The sequence below is a fragment of the Dipodomys merriami genome, unplaced genomic scaffold (genome assembly GCF_024711535.1).
Source record: "Dipodomys merriami isolate MVZ:Mamm:240054 unplaced genomic scaffold, mDipMer1.0.p SCAF_167, whole genome shotgun sequence".
Classification (NCBI taxonomy): Eukaryota; Metazoa; Chordata; class Mammalia; order Rodentia; family Heteromyidae; genus Dipodomys; species Dipodomys merriami.
In genome coordinates, this window is record NW_027203015.1 from 2376682 (window position 1) to 2391736 (window position 15055).

Genomic DNA, 15055 nt, shown 5'->3' on the forward strand with positions numbered 1-15055 from the left:
CTTTTACAGTAAAAAGGAAAGCACAATTTAACTTGAACTTTGTCAATCCTCTATGTTCCATTCCTCTACTGGGATCAGTTTCCATATCCAGTAACAGTTACTTCCAGGAACAATCTATGGTGCTACTTGAGGTATAATGAATGATTTCTGGCTTCACCGAAATAACACAAGAACACATTTGGACCTGATGTAACACGTATTTCAGAGACAACTTAGTAAAGAGAAAATATAAAATTTATATTTTTTATAAATACATTATGCATGAGTATATTGAATTCAAACTTTGTAAATTCTCTGTAAATTGAGGCGAATTTTAAAGAGGAAGAAGGTTCCTAGATCATTTTTTTGTGAGTATATGTGCTGCACATTATTTCCCAAGTGTACATGAATTTGTTAACTCGTGTTAACTATAGCAATAATAAGAGAAAGAGAAATTCTGTGTTTAAGTATAAGGGTTCAATACACTATAGAAGACTCTACAAATAAGACCACATTGAAACAATAAAGCCAAGTCCAGTATGTAGATTTATGAAAGTGATATAGAGAAAGCATTACTCCTACGTGGAACACGAAGTATGAGGCCACTCCCTTCCTAATCACGCTTGCTAATGACACAACTTGTAGAAATTAGAATGGAAGAATAATTCTGTTTCCAATGCAAGTCAGATATAAGAGCCTGGATTTAATAAGGAAAAAATTCCATCTTGAGAGAGTAGGGATTATACTAGCCATCAACTGGTGGATAAGATCACATTTTTTTCTTTCCTTTACTTATATATTTTTTGTTGGTGGTGGTCTTGGCACTTGAATTCTGGGCCTGGGCACTGTCCCTCTGCTATTCCGCTCAAGGCTAATGCTCTACCACTTTAGCCACAGTGAGGCTTCCAGTTTTCTTGCAGTAAATTGGAGAAAAGAGTCTCCTGGACTTTCCTACCTGGGCTGGATTTGAACCCCAATACTCAGATCTCACCACCACCCAGCTTAGGATCACATTTCTAACAGTGTACTGAATGTATTGTGTATATTCATCTATCTTTATATGAATTCTTGAGTTAAAAATCTGGGCTACAGCTTAGACTTTACACTCACAAAAATGTTTGTAGTTTAAAAGTTGTTTCTACTGGATAAATGAAACCTAAGTATGTAAAGGAGTCTGGGAAGTTCAGATTGCATCCAGCCTGGGCAGAACAGTGTTTGAGACACTATCTATAATTAACCAGCCAAAAGCTAGATTGGAAGAATGGCTCAGGTGATGGAATAACAGTCATGAGCAAGAATGATGAATAAGAGCTTGAGGCTTTTGCATACATACATATAAACATACACATACACAGAGAGGCACACACATATACACAAATGAAGCAACTCTCAGAATACGTAGATAAGTTAGAAAACAATAGAAAGTATGTCCTGAGTGAGACTAGAATCAAGTGATAATTTTTAAAATTAGAAAATCCTCAAGTGAACTTTCTTCAAAAAAGTTTGAGAATATTACATAAGTAGGGACCAGAGATAGTAAGAGAGTCAAGTAATCAATATTAAAGGGATAGGATCCATGGAGGAATGAATCAGAGACCCAGCAGGTGCATTTGAAAATGTTCATACCCTGTGTCAAATGTTAGAACATCTTTGAAAATAGTGCATGAACAGTCTGAAAAGTCTAGTGGATAATATCACTGGTGAATTTCAGAATTGATAGTCTGTATCTAGATTAAATAAACCAAGAAGGGGCTGGGAAGGTGGCTCAGTGGTAGAGTGCTTGCCTCGCATGCATGAAGCCCTGGGTTTGATTCCTCAGCACCACATAAGCAAAAAGAAAAAAGCCGAAAGTGGCTCTGTGGCTCAAGTGGTAGAGCACTAGCCTTGAGCTGAAGAGCTGAGGGACAGCATCAAGGCCCAAATTTCAGGCCCCATTACCGGACCCAAAAATAAATAAACAAACAGATAAATAAATAAACCAAGAAACTATGGTGGGGCAATGTGATACAAGCCTTGAATTCTAGCACTCAAACTGACAGGAGATTAGAGACTGGAATTACTACTGATACCTTCCCTGGACCAGGTAGTATAATTTTGTCTTAATAAAACAAACCAAACAAGAATGGAATACACAGTTGGAAATTTGGACTAATTTTTTCATTATGTTTTGAAAAGCCAAGTTTTCTATTGAAATACAACTGGTATAGAATCCCCAATTGTGTTTTATTTTATTTTTTTATTTTTTTAACTCTTTTTAAAAATTTTTTTTTTGGTTCCGGTTGTGGGGCCTGAACTCTGGGCCTGGGCACTGTGCCTCATCTCTTCAGCTTAAGTCTAGCGCTCTACCACTTGAGCAACAGCGCCACATCCAGCATTTTTTCTTTTTGCTTATGTTGTGCTGAGGAATTGAACCCAGGGCCTCATGCATTCGAGGTAAGTGCTCTACCACTAAGCCACCTTCCCAGCCCCTCCTCAGTTGTGTTTTAAATACGCTCTTCATTACAGAACATTCCTAGATGCAAATTGGTTCATGATTCCCATCCAAAATTTGCAAAAGTAAGTAATCATCATTCTGTTAGATTCCAAGGAAAGGATGAAGGATTACAAAAGCTTAAGCCTGGAGCAATAGCAAAGATCACCTAATGTAGGTCTTTATAGATCTTGCTAAATTGGAGTTTAGACTTCAAAAAATATTTTGGTTTCGTTTGTAATTTCATATTCTATAGGATACTACAAAATTCTTTTTAGGTAGAGGGTTTAATTGACAAATTTACAGATGTTTCTTTCATTCTATTTACCTAGCATATTGTTTCAAGTGAGTTATAAGGAGAAGTCAGTTAATAAATAATTCTAACTGTTCCTGTAGAAAATGATAATGTGAATAATTTAGACCGAGTTGTCAAGAAATTGATGATATTAATTTATAAATTTAGAAAAAGCAATTTTTGAGGCTTTAATATAACATAGTATGAAGAGAATAATTGTGTGACATCTTTTTTCTTCTACCTGTATGTAACACAGGAAGCAATTTCCTTAATTACGTGCCTCTGTATACAGTGAGAAAAATGCTAGGATTTGGGTTTGTTTTTATTTTTTTTTTGTTTTATTGCTTTGTCATAGGGCTTGAACTCTGGACCTGGACACTGTCTCTGAGCCTGTTAAGCTCAAGGCTTGTGCCTTACCACTTCAACCTCAGTACCACTTGTGTCTGGCTTTTGCTGAGAAGTTTATTGGAGATAAGAATCTAGGGATCCTTCCTGCCTGGGTGGGCTTTGAACTGTAATCTTCCAATCTTAGCATCCTGAATATCTATGATAGTAAAAAAGTATAAATATAAATAATATTTGCAAGAATACCAGTGGAGGAAAAATGATGCAACCCAGTATGTTGTGGTGTTCTTTCCAGAACACGGAGGGCATCACATTAGCAAGGTGTAATATTTTCCCCAATAAAGAAAGCTATTTGTGATGTGAATTAAGGGAATTTTGAGGTTCACCCTACAAGTTGGAAACTGTTGGTCTAGGATGACTTTATGGCATAAATTTTGGGATTGATGGTCATAGAAATAATAGCTTAATCTGATAAATTGCTTACTCTTGAAGAATTAATTATAACCGATGCTTTATAGTTTTATCCTATACCAGAATGTGGCTATTTTTCTGTTCACTTCTCAATCTGTAACACCCCATTGGAAAATGCATCTATTGCAGAATTACATAACATGCAAACAGGTACTATTTTGAATCTCTCAGGTATGGAATGTTGAGAATTTGAAAGTGAGTAGTTATTAGTCATAGGAATTTTGAAGAACACACATATTTTGTCCTCTTAACAACTAATTTACTTTTAAAAGTTATGGGTTTCTATAGAATTAAATGGTTTTCGGTTTTAGTATGAGAAAGTACTAATTTATTCTTTTTTGAAAATATTGGCAAGTATATTGTGAAAAAATTATCTAGTTGGTTAACATTCAAGTTGATGGCCCTCTGATAAAGAAGGGGTAATTAATTCAAATTATATGCCAAATAGTACTGAATTTTTAAAAAGTTACTACATAAAGAATAATATTTACTATACCAATACAATGAAATTTTATTTCATACAGCTTATTTTTTAAATTTAATTTTAATGTGAAAGTGATGTGCAGTGGGTTAGCAATTGTAAGGCAGTGAATGCATAACTTTTCAAACTTGTTATGCCCTCTCTCATTTTTTCTCACATTTTTCCTTCACACCCAAACCCCTCACAAGTTGTAATGTACATTTCCAACATATTGTCTTCTGAGTATTTCTAATGCATTGGTTTGCTTTTTGTCCTTTATCTTGCCATTTTGTTGTTTCTCTTCCCTTCCCTAATTAAGGTAAATGTATACACAAAATGTACCAAAATCAAACACAGTAGGAGTTATACCATAGTTGAAAAACCCAAGGAAAATAGAAATCACATAGTACATTAAAAACAACAACTGCAAATAAATATCTCTTTCCATATCTTGGAGTTCATTTTGCTCAGCATCAGCTTATATGTTCATATATATGCATAACAAAGCCACTGGAAAATAATGGTTTGATGGATACTATATCTTGAAAACAACATGTTAACTGTTTTTGATGGTAAACGTGGAATTAGGATTGGTAAATTTGCGATTCTGATAAAAGAATTTCAAAAGTGTTTTAAAATTAAGACAGGTAAATTTTAATTTTTCTAACTTTTAACTTAGCCTATTAAGAAATTTTAAAATTGCCTGGAAAAATAGGCTTTCATGCAAAGAAATCCATGGAGACTTAGCTGAGAGGGAGCAATGTGGGTAAGGTGGCTCATTTTCACAGTAAACAAACAAACCTCACAAACCTTGCTGTAAATCCTGTAGGTTCCCATGAGAATTGTCCTTACCCAGGAAATATACACTTACTGTGTGAAACAAGGTTGTAGTGGAATTTAAATTCAAAGTTTTTTTTTTAAAAATAAGACATCAAAATTTGTGAATTGACCTTTAATTACTAAACAGTAACTCTTAAAAAGATTATTTGGGTCAAAATATTTAGGGAGAAAGTGTCCTCCACAATGAAAGAACGTATTGAGTTTACACTTCTCTGTTTTAATACTTTCCACAATGTCTGCATTTGAAGCACTGAAACACAGAAAAAAATCTGATTGGATACTTCAATGATTTCACATTTCTAAGTAGCTCAAAAATATAATATCCTTATTAACATGAGATAGTGAATACTTCTTTTATTACATAAGCCAAAAAGTTTGGGGATCAGAAAAGAATTGAGCAAATAGAAAAGGTAAGAAATCACGTTATTAGAAGCCCTAGCTAAGCGTTTTGGTTTCAGCAGTGGAGGGGGCCAAAACTTTTTTATATAGTGATATAGATTGTGTTAATGCTTTTGCTACCTAACGTGATTTTACTGAGCTTATTTGGCTGAGTATAATGCAGAACAAATTGAATGAAGACATGAAAATAAATTCCACCTCCAAATAAAAGAGTTTTCAAAGAGAAACCATGAAGATGTAGCATTGAGGAAGCATTATAGTGCTTCAGCTTCACTAGAATTGAAGCCAGGAACCTGTGATTAATTGGAAATCAGGCAAGAGCTAAGAAGAGGACATAGAAGTAGGACATAGAAGTATTGTCCTTTGTAACAGACAATATCATCCAAGGAATTGGTGATTTAACTCTCTTCTTCTCCATACATCTTGTTGAGCAAATACAAGACCAAGAGGAAAATAACCTATTGAAATAATTTTGCAAAGAATAACTTCATTGTTCCTGATATTGTATCTAAGGAGATTCTTAAGAGAGAAGATAAAAGTTTTATGAGAGAAGATAAAAGTGGAGTATTCTTAGGTTTCCAAGCATCTTGTTAGCAAAATATCTTTGAGGTTACAAGTGATTGAACCAAAATGTGTTGGAATATTTATTTTTGTCGGCACTTTAGACACAAGAAGATTTCAAGGTAAAAGGAAAAAGAAAAAATTATAAATATTTGTGATTATAGGTTCTTTGACTGGATTTTTGGAGACAAAGTTTTGTATTAGCGTTGGTCCTCATTAACATAGTTGTTGGATTTTCGTGGCAACCAAATGAAAAGGGGAAGTTTAATGGACTCGCTTGAATAAGTAAACAGCATGATAGAAAATAGTGGCAAATAATATTTAATGAATTATTTTGAACAATTACTTTGTGAGAACAAAGAAGGAAAGATATAATTCAAAATCACTTGACGTTATTAAAAGTATGAAAATGGAGTAGTGAGGAGATTGAGAGAAAACAGAGAGGACTGTTTTCTCTCCAGTGGAGGAATAAGTTCTTGATCTTGTTTCTTCCATTCTGTCTTCACAAGCTATCAAGTGTGACTCAGGACTGGAGTATCCAGTTCAGACAAAGAGCACTCGCAGAAGAAAATATTTGCAGAAGATATAGGTGATTTATAACCTTAGACAATCTTTTTAAATCTAGTCAAAATCCTTCCCTACCCCAAACTGCCCTCTTTGAACAGTTTGTTTGCTTTTCCAAAGACTGCCCTTCATTAACTGCTTAAAATTTTGAGAGGTCATATTCATACTCTCTAGACATTGCTGTTTGGTTGTCATTTTTGTGTGTTTTTGTTTGTTGTTTTTTTTTAACTGAATTTCAAAGGTTGTGCAAGTGTTTTACAATTAAATATGTCCATCAAATTGTGTAATGCTCCTGGATCAGAATCACTCCTTCTATCAATGTCAACCAACTCTTTCTCCAAGATTGAGTTCAGATTTAGCACTTCCTTCATTACATATGTACATTGAGTATACTAGCTGTACTTGCCCCTTGTTCCATTTTTCATTTATTCTATTTTTTTACTATTGTTCCTCTCTGGTTTCAATTTCCTGATAGTCATTCTGTTAAAGTGCCTGTTAATACTTTGAAAAGTTTATATACATTCCATGGAGTTTCACTCCCACATATACTTGAACTGATGTCAGCTTATATTTCCATAATTCATTCATCTGCAATAGCAATTTGCAGACTGGAGATGTGAAGCACTTAGACATGATTTTATTCGCGTTCATTTGGAAGATTAATCTTTAGTCAACAAGAAAATTTAAAAATGGCTTAGAATTTATTTCTAACTACCAGTTATTATAAATGGCTTTGTACAATGGTGTATGATTATTTTATTTTACATAGGATAATTTTTTCTACTACCTATAAGTTTTGGAAAAAGAAGAAAACTAAAATTTAAAACTTAGAGGAATATGACAGAAATAAAAGACAGATTTTATTTTTGTCACATCTCTCATCAGTACCCATATTCAAAACTTAAAGTCATATTTCTTACTATGTTAGACAGATAGGGAAAATATAAAACAACACATGATAAGGCAACTATTAGTCACTTTTTAAAATGTACTTTCTTATGTGATAAAAATTTACTTTATTAGCTAATATTTGGGTTTGAAATATGGGAGGCTGATCTATTTAACACATTTCTGGAAGGCACCTACTGAACAACACAAATGGTGGGGAGTACTATTTCTACATTTTGATGAATGGTTGAACTTGTTTGCTATTGGTGCTGGGTACGTAAATCAACTCTATTGTAACTAGCTCCCTACACTTGAAAACCTTGTAATGTCACTATCATCTACTTGTAAAGTGTTATTTTGGCAAATGTGATTTTAAATAGTTTATTTGAAAATGAATATACTTTCAGGAGATTAAATATAGGTTATCTTTGGTTTGAGAATGACAACATTTTTTTATACTACAGAACCTAGTTTTACTGAAGTACCAGTGTTTTGAAGCACTAAGGATATTATCAATTAATGTTTTTCTAAATTATATTTGACCTCTAAATCAAGTATTCCTAGCTTGGTAGGCCACTTATGGATCTAACATTACAGAAACTATTTTTTGGCTGCACTGAAATCTTTCATTAATCATTAGGAGAGGGGTATTAAAAATAATCTTGTTCATTTGTAATTTTGTTCACTCATATGGTCTGGTCATCTGTAAATTGAAAGTTTGAATTACAGTACTTTCTCTCTGATTTTGTGGTCTCATCTTTCATTTTAACTTGCCTTCCATTTCACAATTAAATTCTGCTACTTCTTGTAAGGAATTGGGGTCCTGAAATATTATAGGAAATGAGAAATTGAGATGTCTTCAATTATTTTCTGTTGGCATGTTGCATGGGCCTATGTGAGAAGTCTTGCCCTTGTTTTCTGATGATACAGATAACTGGGAACTGGTATCCTCAGATCCGTGGGTCCTTCAAAAGAATAATAGCTTTTAGACATCATATCAGCAAAATTTGGGTATAATCAGTAAGAACGTTTCAGAAATATGGAGAAAAACACTTTGGGACCAGCGAGTTAAAACAATAAACAGAGCATCAGAGTAAAATCCGTTATAGATTAGCAGAAAACAATACTGTTATTTTACCATGTGAATTCAGAAGATCACGAACACTTAGAACGTATCACAAGTTTATACCGATGATATTGCATTAATACTTTTTATATTCTAATATATATCCTAAACCTAATTATTTATATTCCATTCTATTTATTGGAATAAATGTCAATATATTTGTCAAATTATCAATTCTAGTAAGATTCACTGTGTGAAATTTAAAATCAGCACATATTTTATATTTATAAATATAAAATATATAAGTATATATAATATAAAAATTGTTTTGCATTGTTGTGTTGTGGTTAGGGAATCAAAGGCAACTCTGTTTTAAAGTATTATTCCATTATCTCTACCTCAGTGTTTGGTAGAGTTAGACTTCAAGCTTTACCATTTGTAGATTTACAGCCTAGAGGCAAGAGGAAACACTGTGATTAAAACATTACCAATTTAAGGCCTAATATCGAGGAGAAACATATGGACTTTTCCAGGAGCTATGGAAATATTTGGTGATAGAGAGTCAGTAGTGTAAGTTCCTGCTTGGTTGGATGATAGACAGGCCAGGACAGTAGGTAATCATGCGTATGAAAATTTTTTCACCTTCTTGGCTTTAGCTACTTTTGAAATGATAGGTATAATAAACAATTATATTTTGATAAAATCCCTTCTAGTCTGAACAGTTATGACTGAACTGTTAATCTCTCTATGATCCCTTGTAACTAAGATTAGTTTTGTTCCAGTAAGACAATCTATGCTGTCAGCGTAAGATATTCTGGTTGGTCTGTTCCTACAAGGAAGAAGGGTAAAAGGTTCAGGTAGACATTTGTCCCAGCAAGACCTCATTTGGGAAATTTTAAGCTGCGGAAATTTAGAAGTAGCTCTCAAGCAAGGCTTACTTTGAACCCATTAGCTCTACAAAGCTAACTCAGTTGATAAATAAGTACTTGAAAAGCCATCACCTTTGGTCTTAGCTTTAAAGGCTTCAAAGTATGATCAAATTTAAAATGAAAACGACAAAATAGTCATTGACAAAAAAATTGTAAATATGAGCAATCGACCAAATGATATAAGCTTTTCCACTATACACAGAATTTTAGAGAAACAAGATCAATCGCATTTTAAGGAACAATAAGGGTTCCTTGTTACAAATAGGCAACCATGGATATATGCCTGTATAAAGATTGCATCATTAAGTACTTAAATTTAGAGGGTACTACATGCTTCAGCAGCAGGTCTACCCAAATTACAATACCACAGAGATTAACATGGCACTTGCACAAGGATGATATGAAAATTTGTGAAGTATTCCATATTTTTCATTCTTCTGATGCAAGAAATATAAAAACAGTTATTAAAAAGTTGATTACAAAAATACAAGTGTAACAATACATGCAATTCATAGAATTAAAGGTTAGTTTTACATCAGTGTATTAAATCTTCACCTTAGAAAGGCCTTTACATAGCATAATCTTTACAAAACTTGAAATTAGATAACATTGTCATGTTATCCCAAAGAAATAAAATAATATAAGGACCTAGGAAAAAAAGGAATCTTAAACTTCTTCTATATGGAATGCAATCTGAAAGGACACATTTATTAATGAAACTATACATTATATAAAAATGTAGAATTCAAAGTATTATATATAGGAGCGAATGAAATAGATTATGGATATTGTACAAACATAGATATACTTTTTTCCTAAAAGCACCAGGAACATCTTTAGTTTCTATACTAATCATTTCAACAGATAAGTTAAAATTATTTCTGATTAAAAAATCACAAACTCTGCAGAAATCATTATAGATGTATACAAAAAATTCTTGAATATATTTTGACATCAGAGTCAGGCAATTCACTTGGAAGAATACCATGGAATCCATGAATTTTTAAAGTAAGATATTGCTGTTGCTTTGTATTGTGAAAAAAATGGTAGGGCCACAAAGGATGGACTGGCATTTTTGAAATTTAATAAACTTAACCAAAACATTACGACTTATGAAAACAATTTGTACAGCCTTCCACAACTTCAAAGAGGTAGTGATACATACTTATCCTTTTGGCAATATTAAATGCAGTTTCTTCCAAGCTGTTCTTCAAACTTGGTTTGATATAATGGTTCAACAGAGTACCTATTCGATTTCTATTCCCAGCAGCAACATGCAAGGCGGACAAGAGGCCTTTAGTTTGGGGATTGGTATCTTCCACTCTGGTATTATTCCACATATAAGCGCTGTGCAGGGGTGTCAGCCATTTAGAGTTATTGCATGAATATCTGCCTTGAGCTACCAACTCATGGACAATGTCTAAATGTCCACTCTAGGCTTCCATATGAAGAGGGGTATACTCATACTCATCCCTAGTATTCATTTGGGTGGCCTTTTTGGAAAGTAGTCTTCACACCATAGTAAGCGGATTAATTTTGGCATCCCAAAGAAGAAATTTGCTTGGATCCTACTCCATTTTTTTCTTGAAATTGATACAATTCCTCACTCTTTCATCTTGTTCCTTGTCTGAACATGAGGACCTTTGGTGTCTTCATGTGCAACTTATTCTAGGAATGAGAAAATAGGAAACAATGCCTTCTTTGTAAATGATTTGGGAAATATCATGTTATAGTGTAAGAGAACTCACTATTCAACATATGGGCTTTAAGAGTTTTCCAGTAGCTTTCTAATGTTGGTATCCAACATTAGAAAAAATGTATAATGCAGTAGTAAAATAGAAGTCCTTGGTATGACTACCTAAATTCTTGTTTTTTTAAAGACACTTGTTTTCATCTAAAAATAGTCCTGTCTATTGCCTTCAATTGATTTTGATGATTGAAGATGCTTAATGAGAAGTCAAAATGTATTAGTAGTCCTTTACTATCAATGAAATTTCACTTTTTCTTCTTGGAAAATATAATGATCAAAGCAATAGTTCAGAATCAGCAAGCAATAGTTCAGAATCATGCTTCAAGTGCAAGTGAATCACCAGTAAGTAATCCTTGATTCCATTTTCCACAAAGTTTTGTCACAGATACAATCTCCCTGCCTTCTGTAGCTGCTTTCCTAGCCTGGACCTATTCCTTCATTGTACAGGAAAAGTGTGATTCAACTGATTTCAGTCAGATCTGTTAGTAGAATTATCAAGTATTTAGATCCTTTTTTAAAATTAGTTGTAGGGCCTGAACTCTGGGCCTGGGCACTGTCCTTTAGCTCTTCAAATCAAGGTAAGCGCTCTATAACTTGAGCCACAGAACAACTTCTGGATTTTTCTGTTTATGTGGTGCTGTTCTGGGAAATGGCAGAGCAGAAAGTGAAATGATGCAACTAAAAATATAGAAGCAAAATAAATTAGGATAATTATGGAGCAACCATATTGTCTATGAGAACCATGAAAGAGAAAGCGGAAAAGAGATACAGATGTGAAATGACATAGCTAGCCACAAAATCCATGCTTCTAATCAATTTACAGAGCAAACATTTTTTTTTATTTTTTAAAAGAGATGGAAATAGAATTTATGTGTTTACTTGAAAATAGTAAATACATTTTTAGTCGCCTACGTAAAGAGACACAGCTTTGACCAAATTACAGACAAGAATCTTAATCCTTGGGCTTTGAAGGTGGCTCAGTGGTAGAGTGCTTGTTTTGCAGCTTACTATAGTGTGGAGAGTACTTTCCTAAAAGGCCACTTATATGAATACTAGGGATGAGGATGAGTATACCCCTCTTCATCGCGAACCCTAGAGTGGACACCTAGACATTGCCCATAAGTTGATATCTCAAGGCAGATATTCATGCAATAACTGTGAATGGCTGGACACCGCTGCACAGTGCTTATATGTGGAACATATTGCAACAGCACACACACACACACACACACACACCCCATGTACACACACAACATCAGATTTCTTAAGTATTTTTTGTGTATGGTCTTTTAAGAAATTTACATTACTAACTTGAAATTCTGACAGGACAATATCATCACTGTACATCTTGCTTCTATGCTCTCAGTTTTAAATTACTATCTAAGTATGTGCATTACATATGTACAGGAAAAATTAAGAGCCACACGGGTGGCTCAGGTCTTTAATCCTACCTAATCAGAAAGACGAAATCTGATGACTGTTCTTTGAAACCAGACAAAAAAGTGCATTAGATTCTGGTTTGAAAGTAACTAGCAAAAGCTAGAAATGGAGCTGTAGTATGAGCAGTAAAATGCTAGAATTGAGAAAACTAAAACAAAAACATAACAAATTCTAGGACAGAGCCAGGCCATGAGTTCAAGCTCCAGTATTGGCACCAAACTAATGAATGATGAATGAATGAATGAACTAAAAATAAATTAAGTGGTCACATGTGGAGAGACAATTAAAATATAACAACCGTGGTAATTGGATTATGTATTATTTTGTAATAAGTCAAATTATCTTTTTTCCTAATCACTAATATTTTAATTGAACTTTTATGTACAATAAACCCTGAATTTGGCATTCATGTATATGTGTGTGTACATGTGTGCACGTGTGTGTGTGTGTGTGTGTGTGTGTGTCTGCAGTTGCAATGTTGCTTGCCAATGTGGACAGAGTGAGGCTGAAAAGAGCTATGTTGCAATATTGTTATTTATCAGTGTTCCGGCCTGTCATTTCAGTGGAACCACCCTTCTGTACATTTTATTTGTAAAATAATAACATCATCATAATCAAAGCATTTACACCATTAAGTTAGATAAAAGAGATCACTTTCAGCTCTTAGTATATGCTAGGAAAGAAGATACACATATAATTAGGTAGTAAGTTATTGCTGTAACATGACTGTCAATACAAAATATGTATTTGACCTCTTAAATTGGATATACTTTAAAGATATACTCATAGAGTAATTTTGACCAACTTGACCAAACAGGTATTACTCTCCGGTTATTCCTGTGAAACTCAAGGTGGATAAACTCCGGATTTCTGTTGAAAATAACTTTCTTTGTAAGATTGTATCTATTCACACTAAGATAATAAACCGTATTTTTTAGGTTTGAATATCCCATCGTATTGACTGAAAATCAGTATTGTGGATATGTTTGTTAGATATACATTGCAAAAACAAACAAAAAGCATGTGTCACCTCCAGATTGTGGATGCATTTGAAGTTGTATTATACATACAAAGGTTTCTTCATTAATAGTACTTTTGTGGGAGTAACTATCACAACTTTAACAAATAAGGCTTTTTGAATATCCTTTCCAATATAAATAACATCCCAGAGCGAGTCTTGCAATTTCTGAAAACCCTTTGAATATTTTAGTGTTATTTCAGTTCATTGACTATACAGCTAAATATATTTCTGAAATAAACATTGTTAAAATCTGAAAATGTAAGTGGGTATATAGGCTTTTTATGCATCATTTTATGAAAAGCCAGTTTTTATGAAAATAAAAGATATAGAATAAAAAAATGGAAGTGAATTGGGTGAGCTAATTATTAGTATAAATTTATTTTCTATTAGCAAAGTCCTTTGAATATATATGATGAAGTTAAATTATGTCCTTCGTGACACTATGCTTCAGTTATTTTTAGAATCTTTGTAGTTATAAGAGTGAATTTGTAGTATAAATAAATGTCTTTGAAAATGATTAGGATTAATCTTGTTTTATGTTTCCTACTCCCAAGAAAATGAATTATTTTCAAGTGTTAACAGTTTACAATTGAATCTTCAGTATCATAAGAAATTTTGAACAAATATAGTAGTATTGATTTCTTTTTTTCGGGGGTGGGGGGTCTGGTAGTGGGGCCTGAACTCTGGGCCTGGGCGCTGTGCCTCAGCTCTTCAGTTCAAGGCTAGCGGTCTTCCACTTGAGCCAGAGCACCACTTGCGGTTTGTTTTCTTTTTGCTTATGTGGTGCTGAGGAATCGAACCCAGGGCTTCATGCATGCAAGGCAAGCGCTCTACCACTGAGCCACCTTCCCAGCCCTTAATGTCTTTTTAAACCAATTGTATTCACTAGTTGGAGAGGCTTTAATTCATGCTTAGGCCTTCTTGTCTATGATTTTTTATCCTCTCATTCCTAACATTAATAATAGGTCAGACTGCATTTTTGGTTACATGAAAGGTAAATTATTTATCTGGGGTCAAAGGTGATTTTTATATCAGTGTTGCTTTAATAGCATTTTAAAGTAGTACCTTTGTCTCAAAATGTTGGGTATAAATAGCAATCAAAATACTTCTAATGGTAAACAACTTTGTTGAGCTACAATGTGGAAATGATTGGTCCATAAGACCTGCAGTCTGTTTCCATCAGGAATTGGGGAGGTCATTCTTTCAGTAAGACAGTGTTAAACAGAGTTAGGGTCCCCAGGCAGTGCAGGGTTGAGTGAAGGGATAGAATATGATTTCTGCTATTTTGACCTAGAAATCAAGAATGTTATACTTTAGCAGTTCCTTTCACCAGGGAGGTTAGCATTGATTCTGAACTTCGAGTTTTCATATTACAGTTCCCTATTTTCTAACAAAGGTAAACTGAAATATTATGAGTGTACACAATAATTCTGGGAATTTTTCCTAGAATTTTAGTCACAAAATAGAATGAGGTTAATTGATACATTCGGGGATGGACCTCAGGCTAACACTTACCATGTGTGCAATGTTGTACTAGTAATTACAACTCTGAAGAATTAAAAATGTAAGTAGTTCCA

The 15055-nt window shown here is 33.7% G+C and overlaps 1 pseudogene; it reads left to right on the forward strand.

The window, feature by feature from the left end:
* Positions 1-9597: 9597 nt before the first annotated feature.
* Positions 9598-9697, forward strand: LOC138828894 (U6 spliceosomal RNA; annotated as a pseudogene).
* Positions 9698-15055: the final 5358 nt, after the last annotated feature.